General features: G+C 40.3%; 5 non-coding genes across 5 annotated transcripts; 1 reads left to right on the forward strand and 4 right to left on the reverse strand.

The window, feature by feature from the left end:
- The first annotated feature begins 8075 nt into the window (after positions 1 to 8075).
- Positions 8076 to 8192, forward strand: trnar-ucu (transfer RNA arginine (anticodon UCU)). The gene is made up of 2 exons: positions 8076 to 8112; positions 8157 to 8192. It is a non-coding gene; the product is annotated as a tRNA-Arg (tRNA).
- A 490-nt stretch (positions 8193 to 8682) lies between these two features.
- On the reverse strand, positions 8683 to 8799 carry trnar-ucu (transfer RNA arginine (anticodon UCU)). Its single transcript has 2 exons — positions 8763 to 8799; positions 8683 to 8718 (listed from the first exon to the last, which is right to left on the reverse strand). It is a non-coding gene; the product is annotated as a tRNA-Arg (tRNA).
- A 204-nt stretch (positions 8800 to 9003) lies between these two features.
- trnar-ucu (transfer RNA arginine (anticodon UCU)) lies at positions 9004 to 9120 on the reverse strand. Its single transcript has 2 exons — positions 9084 to 9120; positions 9004 to 9039 (listed from the first exon to the last, which is right to left on the reverse strand). It is a non-coding gene; the product is annotated as a tRNA-Arg (tRNA).
- A 211-nt stretch (positions 9121 to 9331) lies between these two features.
- On the reverse strand, positions 9332 to 9448 carry trnak-uuu (transfer RNA lysine (anticodon UUU)). The gene is made up of 2 exons: positions 9412 to 9448; positions 9332 to 9367 (listed from the first exon to the last, which is right to left on the reverse strand). It is a non-coding gene; the product is annotated as a tRNA-Lys (tRNA).
- Positions 9449 to 9610: 162 nt separating this feature from the next.
- Positions 9611 to 9727, reverse strand: trnar-ucu (transfer RNA arginine (anticodon UCU)). Its single transcript has 2 exons — positions 9691 to 9727; positions 9611 to 9646 (listed from the first exon to the last, which is right to left on the reverse strand). It is a non-coding gene; the product is annotated as a tRNA-Arg (tRNA).
- Positions 9728 to 9957: the final 230 nt, after the last annotated feature.

Consider the following 9957-nt stretch of genomic DNA (forward strand, 5'->3'; position numbering starts at 1 on the left):
TTCATCGTTATAGACAATTTTCCCTTTTATGTTTTATTTTCTCAGCACAGATTAAAGAAACCAGATAAGAACTTGTGTCGAAAGCAGTTTGCTTAGGTTTTCCGCTCCAACTCTCAAACTGTCCTGAGTCAAACGCACACGCAGAGAAAACCTCACCTCACACTGTTGGTTTTAATTTGCTGGAAACGGCTGGAACTCACCAAGGTCTCCTCAGCGAGCAAAGAAATTAATAACCTGACAAAGTCTCCGGCAAAGTTTTCTCCGGCAGGTTGAACGGTCCTTGATATTGACCTGAAACAAATAAAGCTATTCAGGCGCTGGTGTCGGATTGTGAAGCGTGTGTGACCGTGTGTGTCAGGACGGGTTTACCTGTGTGTCGTCTGCTGTGGAAACACCGTTCACCTTCACACAAGATCAACACTCGGCCGCTGAGTGTCTGAGAGCCGGGGTTTCAACAGTCATTCCCCACAAAGGAGCTTTAAATGACTTCTTTAGAGTTCAATCTCTATATTTGTCCAAATTTATGTTAAAAAAAACTCCTTTTGATACAGCTGAGGGAAAAAATCATTTCAAAGAAGATGGAGACAACATTATTTTCTTGCATTAGTCACTACACAAACGTGATTTCATTATATTTACGTTTGTTTGCTCACAACCTGCTTATTAACACAAATCCCTCGCTCAATTCCCCATGTTTTACCCATGACATGTATCTTTTAATGTGTCAGCTTCAGGGTTTTGCAAACAGTTCTATATTTTGTTTGTCGAATGCAATGATCTATAGGAAGCTTGAAGTCAGTTTGTGGTTTTGTTGCCTCCCACGATCCACTTTCAGAACTGGGATCATCGTTTTCGTAGAAGTAGAGATGCTTGAGGAATATTCGTAAGTTCCATTTTCACTCTCATTCGTCTTTCATTTATTTTTTTGCATGTGTATTATTCATTTCTGTCATTTAATAATTACGTTTAACTGATTTTCATTTTTTCATTTTCAAAAAAACATCAAACTAATTTAAGGAATCAAAAAATAAATCAGAAATTGGCCACCAGGGGACACATAATGCAAATTATCAATGATCCATTTTTATTTATCTAATAGTCTGTTTGTTTCCATATTTTTGTTGTTTCATTTCTCCATTACCATTTGGACTTTTCTCCAGTGCACATGAGTGGTCACATGATATGTGTTTTCTTGCGTGTTTGTATGAACAGGGATTAAAACTGATTCAGTGCTAAAATGCTTGTGCGGACTCACAGAAATCGATTTAGTTTTAAAATGCAGTTTTAAAATGAAAACCTGGTGTCATTGATGCAGCTTAACAACAATGTGAAGTAGAATCTTCAACACTTTCCTCCAAACAAAGCTTGTTCAAGCTGCATCTCCAGATTCTACTGCTGTGTTTGGACTTGTAACAGACAAACAGCACAGAGAGTGGATTGTTTCAAACAACATGATGTAAGAGATATTCAGCAGACTAATGGCTGCAGTTTTTGAAAGCTGCAGGAAACCAAACAAGCGCAGTTTAAATGTCTTCTTCGTGTGATTCTGTCTGGACCGAGTGTCAAGTGGATGTTCCCCCTGGTGGAGATGATGATTATTACACGAAGGCATTTCTCGATTAACGCATTCCGTCGTCAGGGTTGTTTTCTAAGAATTAAAAAGTCTAAACATCAAACTGAGCGTTTGGGATCTGAGAGACGTGAGTGTTTACTAGTTGCTGAGTGGCATGTGAACGAATCCTACTGGGTTTCATGATGGGAACTGTAATGTTAATGGTGCCTTAGGCTTAGAGAGTTCACCACAATCAACAAAAAAACATGCAAATAGACAAAACAAACTAAGAAAACGTCGCTATGGCAACAGTGTGCTCTACTTATACACACAACAAACTACAAACAAATATACAAAGACACTGCAAATACACACTACACAACCATGTAGATAAATGCACTGCAAATACACACAACAAACAAATGTACAAACACACTGCACATACACAACAAACAAAAATAAAAAGACACTGTAAATACACATAACACAACCAAGCAGACAAATGCACTGCAAGAACACAACAAACAAATACACAAACACTATATGAATACACACATAACAACCAAATAGATAAATACACACAACACAATCAAATATACAAATGCACTGCAAGTACACACAACAAACAAATGTACAAACACTCTGCAAATACACAAAAAACTGCAAACTGTGAACAAATCTCTACGGCAACAGCATGCACTTCAAATAAACATAACACAACCAAATACAGGAATGTGCTGCAAATACACACAACACAACTACGTAGATAAATGACATACAACACAAACAAAACACACAAATCTCTGGAGTCCTTCTTCTTTAAACGGACGCTACTCCCACTGTTGACATTTAGTCAAATATCAAATCTTCCAACCGAATGCAAATCTCTTGTATTTGTTACTGTGTTTTTGTTTTGTGTGTTTATTGTATTGCAAAAGTTTGTCGAGACCAAGTCCAAACATAAAAAAACAATAACCTTAAAACAAACACCGCTGCTATATATCTGTCGCCTCTCACATCTACACCACCACAGACCTCCTGCTGACCTGAACCAGCGTGCACCATCTGTTTCTGCACCATTTTTGAATCATGAGAATAAATAAATATACATATACATAATGTTTTAAGCTGGTAAGTCAATACAGAAATCAGGTCAACAACAGACACAACAGTATAAATTGAAGAGAATTCAAAGACATTCGGCATTTCGGCATCTTGGCTGCTCGTTGTAAAAGAACATGTGCATGAAGATGTTTTAGGAATCTGCTTGAATTTGAGTTTATGAAGAATTGTTGGATTGTGCCATTGCTCACTAGCGTCTCTGTAGTTCAGACTCGCTGTTCTTCTGTGCGCTGGAATGTTCTGATGTAGTGAAACTCCATGTCGGGCTCAGTGGAACCCCCCCGTCTGAGATGAAGATTAAAACCCTGTGACTCTGCTGTATCGTCTTCTCTCCTCTTCTCCTGTCTTCTGCTCACAGGACACTGGGGGGCGCCCAGAGGAGCTGTTGAACCCGGCTGAATACATGAGCTACCAGCGCGTCTGCAACATGGAACCCTTCCCCGAGTCCCAGCCCGCCGCCGCCTACCCTCCTCCCCCCGCCACCTTCCTGCCTCAGCACCCCTACACGCAGCAGCCGGCCAGCGAGCCCATGTACTCCAACACCACCTTCGCCGCCGCCCCCCCCGGCCCCCGGGCTCCGTTCACCTTCCCCAAGGAGCAGTCCGTGTGAGGCGCCACGCAACTCCTGGCTCCGAGGGGCACCGGGGGGGGGCCGCAAGCGCTTCAAGGGGAACCGAGCTCTGCTGAACGGACGTGCATCCATCCATCCATCCATCCAACCCCACCCTGCGTCTGTTCATTCTATAAGCTTAATACACCCAACCCCCCCACCCTGCTATGATGGAAGTGTGTGTAACTCGTGGCCCTGGACCCTCTGTGTATCGTGCACCGTTCTCTCCACTGACGTTAGCGTAGCTGACACCGACTCCCCCCCCCCCACCCAACCACCCCCCTCACCCGTGCCCACTCACGCTGTCCCTTAGCGACTGCTCCCTCAACCTTTGAATATTTTTTGCTTTCATGCCAACCGTCTAAACTGTGTACAGAGGTTGAAATTGTATCACTCAAGATGTTGTTGTTTTTGTATTTTCTCCTTCTGTTTTTTCTACACCTCCTGCAGTGGTAGTGATCCCTTTCTCCCAGCATCGTGCTTCTTCTTTATTCTTTTATCTGTTTTTTCTGTCTGTATGTCAATCATATGCTTGCTTCTTTGAAAGTCGTATACTATGCTGTTTGTGTGATTGGATGTGTTCTAGTGAAAAAACAAACAAACAAACAAACAAACAAAAAAAACTGCCATTTGATTTGTGAAGCTAATTATCAATTATAACGACGCGGACTTACCCCTTTAAAGACAGTTTAACCACAGGGTTGTTGTGTGAACACGTGAATTGGCAACCGCTCGACTGAACCCTTCGTTTTCGTCTCACCGCAGCTTTGCTGTCGTGGATATTTTCGGCCAATCGGAAGCGAATGTTATCCTGATCAACTACGAATAAAAACAAAGGGCTTGAGATTTAGCAGTATCGCCTTTCTTCTATTTCTCCATGTTTTATTATTCATTTACCCTGGTTAATTATTATTATTATTATTATTATTATTATTATTATTATTATTATTATTATTATTATTATTATTATCTACCAGTAGTTGCCAAAGACATATGGTTTCATTCTGTATTTTGTATCCGTTTTCTTTCATGCAAGCGTTTACATCAAAACGACCTGGTTTAATGTGAATTAAACGAAGTTGATCGGCAATGTGCTACACATACGCTCCCAGTTTACATGAAACTTATGCCATATGCTGTATTATCCATATCTGTATGTGAGAAAAACTTGAGTTCCTCATGAAGGTTGGTGTGAGATTCACGGGTCCTTTGTGTTACCAGCCACCAGGAGGCGCTCTTTAGTGCAGGTGCAATAGATGAAGACAATCACATACCCGGGTTGTCCTGGAAAGATCGCAGCGCAGGTGATTTTACGTTGCTGTGTTAGAAACCTAAAAGGGACCAGGGCAACCCGCACGCTGAACATATTTTATCTATATTTTGGGGAATTTTAATTTGTAGTAATAGAGTTTAAATAATCCGAAAAAACGCTGAAGAGAAAAGCTTGCTACTGTATTTTTTTAGAGAATGCTCGGTTATATACGAAAGCATGCCGCTTATTTTCAGAATTTACATTGTGACTGTTGATTTCAAACCATACATAAGCTAATGTGCTTGACAAGCCAATTCCAGGATACTGCCTCCCACAGACACACACACACACACACAGACACACACAAGCCCGCCGGACTTAGCTAATTCGCATACAAATCGAAAGTTCACATTTTTTGCCATGTTAGATGTATGTTTGGAAAAAAAAAAAATAGGTAAAGATGAGAAAATACTCGTGTTTGTGCTCAATGTGAAAAAAAAAAATTAATAATTAATCCCTGAGATGTTGAAGGTAATTTAGTGTTTTACTCTTACTGGTTGGTTGATGGGAGAGAGTGTGACACTTTCTCCTGTGCTCACCTTGTTGTCTTGCGATGGCTCGATATGTGTGCTAGCGTTTAGTTTAAGCAGCGGTGTCTGGTTTGAACCGCTGAAGGAGTTTGATATTGCTGTACCCGAAAAAAAAACACTGAAACACTACTTTGTCTTTTTTGTGACACATCTACTATTCAAGAGATCCTTCCTTATATTATCATCATGATTATATTATTATTAATTATTATTATATAGCGCTTAAGATTGCATTTGCATATGTTGTTTAAATTTTTACTGTCAAATCCTTTACGTTTTTCAGTCACATTGATTTATTTCTAATGTTTTTTCACCCTTGACCTCGTTGTTTTGTGTTTTGTAAGACTGTAACATTTAGGTTTATTTGTTTTTTTTTAACATATACATATGTATAGGCGTACAGCACTTTTCTTTTTGACATTCATTGTACATTTTGTGGAAGGATACTACCTGAATAAATACTAGGATACTGTTTTTTTTGTGTGTTTATTTTTTGTTGCCGAGACTGAAATAATTGAAAATGATGTGACTCGATTTAACCTGTGTTTTTATTTTTTATTTGGAGTTATGTTTTGATGTAAATATATTAACGATGTATCTGATGTGTGACAAAAAACAAGTTATGCAGTTTAACATTAAACTTCACAAACTACCCGTCATATGGTTGTCGTCTATTTTCACTATTGTCGACTTATTGTGTCAAAACACACAGCAGAATAATTATAATTATATATTAACTCCTTTAATTCCTGAAGGAAACATTAAGCAGCTAAATGCTCAACACCCAGTTGCTAACTCTGTCTCTGTTGTTTTGTGTTAGTCTGGCAGCATGTAATGAAATACGCTAATGATGTAATGTATTGTGGAATTTAATCACGTCAATATTTATAAAATTGTTACTCAAAAGCCATAAAACGTTCAGCTAATAATATTAACTTGTAGGCACTTTTACACATATAGCCACTAAGGGACGTCCACAAGCAGCCGTAGCTTTTCTGTGACTGGAATCGCTGATTAATCATCAGTGTCTTAAGTGCTGAGTTCCCACAAGATATGAGCAGTAAATCACTGTAATCTACACTCGTGATTACTCTGAAAGTGAAATCAACTGCACTCAGAACACAAAGAGCTCGACCCAGAAATTGTCAACGTTCAAAAAAACGCCGTCAGAGGATCAGGCAGAGAAATCTGAACGTGTAGCAAACTGAGGTGAGGTTCAGATTAACTATCATAAATCAACAGGCAGGAAAATATGAGACGTAAAACAAACTGCTGGACACAAGGGGACAAAGACAAACCTGTTCTCAAACCACCGGTCCACCACTCCCTGTCCACTTCCCCCCCTGTGCCATCACAAACTAACTAGCAGGGAGTGAGAGTGGGTTTTAAACCCCTTCACTAGTGGGTGAGTATCAATGCTGAAAACATCTACAAATACAACTTAAAGGTTATATTATATTTCAGATCAAACACAGGTCTAGAAAAAGGTACATGTGTTCATTTCATTGCAAAGTGTTGTACAGTTACGAGGACTGCTGCAGAAACCAAGGAGCTTATAAATATCAAAGGGGTAAAAACAAGAAGATGTGTAATAACAAAAAAATAAAAAAAATGAAATGCAACAGGTAAGATTTAATTGGGGGTAACCATGGTAACGAAAACGGGTCTTTATCCTGAAGTGTGCAGCTGAATTTGTTACGTTCAGCTGCGAGTTTAAAAACAACAAACCAACAGGGCAACACTCGAGTGAAGGGACGACATTGAGACCCGGGTTGGACGAATCAGGGCGGAGGACACGCAAAGGACAGGAAGTGGAGGACCGGGGACACGAGGAAATATGTGAGTTTGTCTAAACCAAAGAGAACAAACACAACTGAATTAATGATACAAATTAATGACGCAAAGAAAGAACATCACCCCGGACTGGAAGGCACCAGAGGGGCTGCAGCCCGGTTGATGGAGAGCGTGTAGCCTCCAGCGAGCCTCAGGACCCGAGCTGGACGAGGTGAGACCTGCATTTCAAACACCTTCAGGCCCAGAGACCATGTTTTTTAAAACTTCCGTTAAAAAATATTAAAGGAAACTTCCCCCAACATGTCCAACACATCAAAAACAACTTCTCTTCGTCTGGATCTGTGGGCTCCTTCCAGCGACGTCCTTCAAGGGTTCGACATGTTTCCCACCACAGCTGCTGAAAGATGTCGTTTCCACACATTTTAACCTTTTTACACAGACTTATAAACGGAAGAAACGGTTTTGGAGAGAACCTCATGCTGCTGCTTTACATTTCGGGTCCAAGGATTTCAATTAATCTGACTATTCAGTTCAGTTTTATTTATATTTATATTATATTTATATTATATAGGCTGTTTAATGCCGTATCCGTACCTGAAGGTACTTTACAGATTGAGGTCAAGACCTTGCAATATTATAAAGAAATCCCAGCACTTGTCAACAGTGGAGGAAAATCTGTCTGCTATGATGGTTACACTTCATACTTATTGATTTAATAGTGTAATTAATAACAGCATTGATGAGAAAAAGCAACTAATAACGATAAAAGTGATTTTTTTTTTGAATGATGGGGGGGGGGTTAGTGAAACATCACAGCAGGAGATGATTAGGACCGGACGTGTTTGTAGATTTCTTCTCCGTGCACGACTCATCGACAAAAGACTTGATGGGAATCAAACCCAGAACCATTAAACAGTTGGGATTTTTCCAGTGTGATGAAACACACATCACAAAATCTTTAGATCAAGTAAGTCAGATGTCGGTGGGACTCGAACCCACAACCTTTGAATCACTTCCGTTGTGCTTATGATACACTGTAAAAAGTCCAACTGTTTAATGGTTCTGGGTTTGATTCCCATCAAGTCTTTTGTTCTTTAGTCTACTCGTTACAAAGTCTAAAAACACGGAAAGGGACAAACGCAAACACCAACGTAAGGCTCTGTGGCGCAATGGATAGCGCATTGGACTTCTAGCATCATCGTATTCAAGTGTTCTAGCATAAGCAGAACGGAAGTGATTCAAAGGTTGTGGGTTCGAGTCCCACCAGAGTCGTCTTTATACATTAATGAGAAGGAAAATCTGAGTCCTCTACGCCATCTGACTTACTTTATTTCAAGAGTTTGTGATGTGCGTTTCATCAAACTGGAAAAATCCCAACTGTTTAATGGTTCTGGGTTTGATTCCCATTAAGTCTTTTGTCGATAGTCTTACCATTACAAAGTCTAAAAACACGGAAAGGGACAAACGTAAACATCATTGGAGGCTCTGTGGCGCAATGGATACATTGAACTTCTAGCATCATCATATTCAAGTGTTCGTACATCAGCACTAAAAAACTGATTCGAAGGTTGTGGGTTCGAGTCCCACCAGAGTCGTCTTTACACATTAATGAGAAGGAAATTCTGAGACCTCTACGGCATCTGACTTACTTGATCTAAAGATTTTGTGGTGTGTGTTTCATCAAGACATCACACACTCTTGAGATCAAGTCATTCAGATGTCATAGAGGACTCTGATATTCCTGCTCATTATCGTATAAAGACAACTCTGGTGGGACTCGAACCCACAATCTTTGAATCACTTCCGTTGTGCTTATGTTAGAACACTTGATTATGATGATGCTAGAAGTCCAATGCGCTATCCATTGCGCCACAGAGCCTTGTGTTTGATTTTTGTCCGTGTGTGTGATTTGAGACTTTGTAACGGTAAGACTATCGACAAAAGACTTGATGGTATCAAACCCAGAACCATCACACAATTGGGATTTTTCCAGTGTGATGAAATGCACATCACATAATCTTTAGATCAAGTCAGTCAGAGGCCGTAGAGGACTCTGATATTCCTGCTCATTATCGTATAAAGACGACTCTGGTGGGACTCGAACCCACAACCTTTGAATCACTTCCTTTCTGCTTATGCTAGAACAGATGAACATGATGATGCTAGAAGTCCAATGCGCTATCCATTGCGCCACAGAGCCTCGCATTGGATGTTTGCGTTTGTCCGTGTAAGTTTTTTGAGACTTTGTAACGGTAAGACTATTGACAAAAGACTTGATGCAAATCAAACCCAGAACCATCACACAGTTGGGATTTTTCCAGTGTGACTTAATGCACATCACAAAATCTTGATATCTAGTAAGTGTGCTGTTGTAGAGGTCTCTGATATTCCTGCTCATTATTGTATGATGCCGACTCTGGTGGGACTCGAACCCACAGCCTTTGAATCACTTTCGTTCTGCTTATGTTAGAACATTCGAATACGATGATGATAAAAGTCCAATGCGCTATCCATTGCGCCACAGAGCCTCACGTTGAAGTTTGCGTTTGTCTCTTTCCCTGCTTTTAGACTTTGTAACGAGTAGACGATCGAACAAAAGACTTGATTAAACGCACATCACAAAATCTTTAGATCAAGTAAGTCAGATGGCGTAGAGGACTCTGATTTTCCTGCTCATTATTGTATAAAGACGACTCTGGTGGGACTCGAACCCACAACCTTTGAATCACTTCCTTTGGGCTTATATTAGAAGACTTGAATATGATGATGCTAGAAGTCCAATGCGCTATCCATTGCGCCACAGAGCCTCTTGTTCAATATTTGCGTCATCAACACGTCAACTCGCTCGCTGGGCTCACTCACACATTTATCCGACATTGTAGCTATAGGATGAGGGCAGGAACATTTTCGGGAAATGTCCATGATAGCAGGTTGTAACGTTAAAGAAATACATTGGAGAAATAGAGAGAGAGAGAGAGAGAGAGAGAGAGAGAGAGAGAGAGAGAGAGAGAGAGAGAGAGAGAGAGAGAGAGGAGAA

The sequence above is a fragment of the Limanda limanda genome, chromosome 6 (assembly GCF_963576545.1).
Source record: "Limanda limanda chromosome 6, fLimLim1.1, whole genome shotgun sequence".
Lineage (NCBI taxonomy): Eukaryota > Metazoa > Chordata > Actinopteri > Pleuronectiformes > Pleuronectidae > Limanda > Limanda limanda.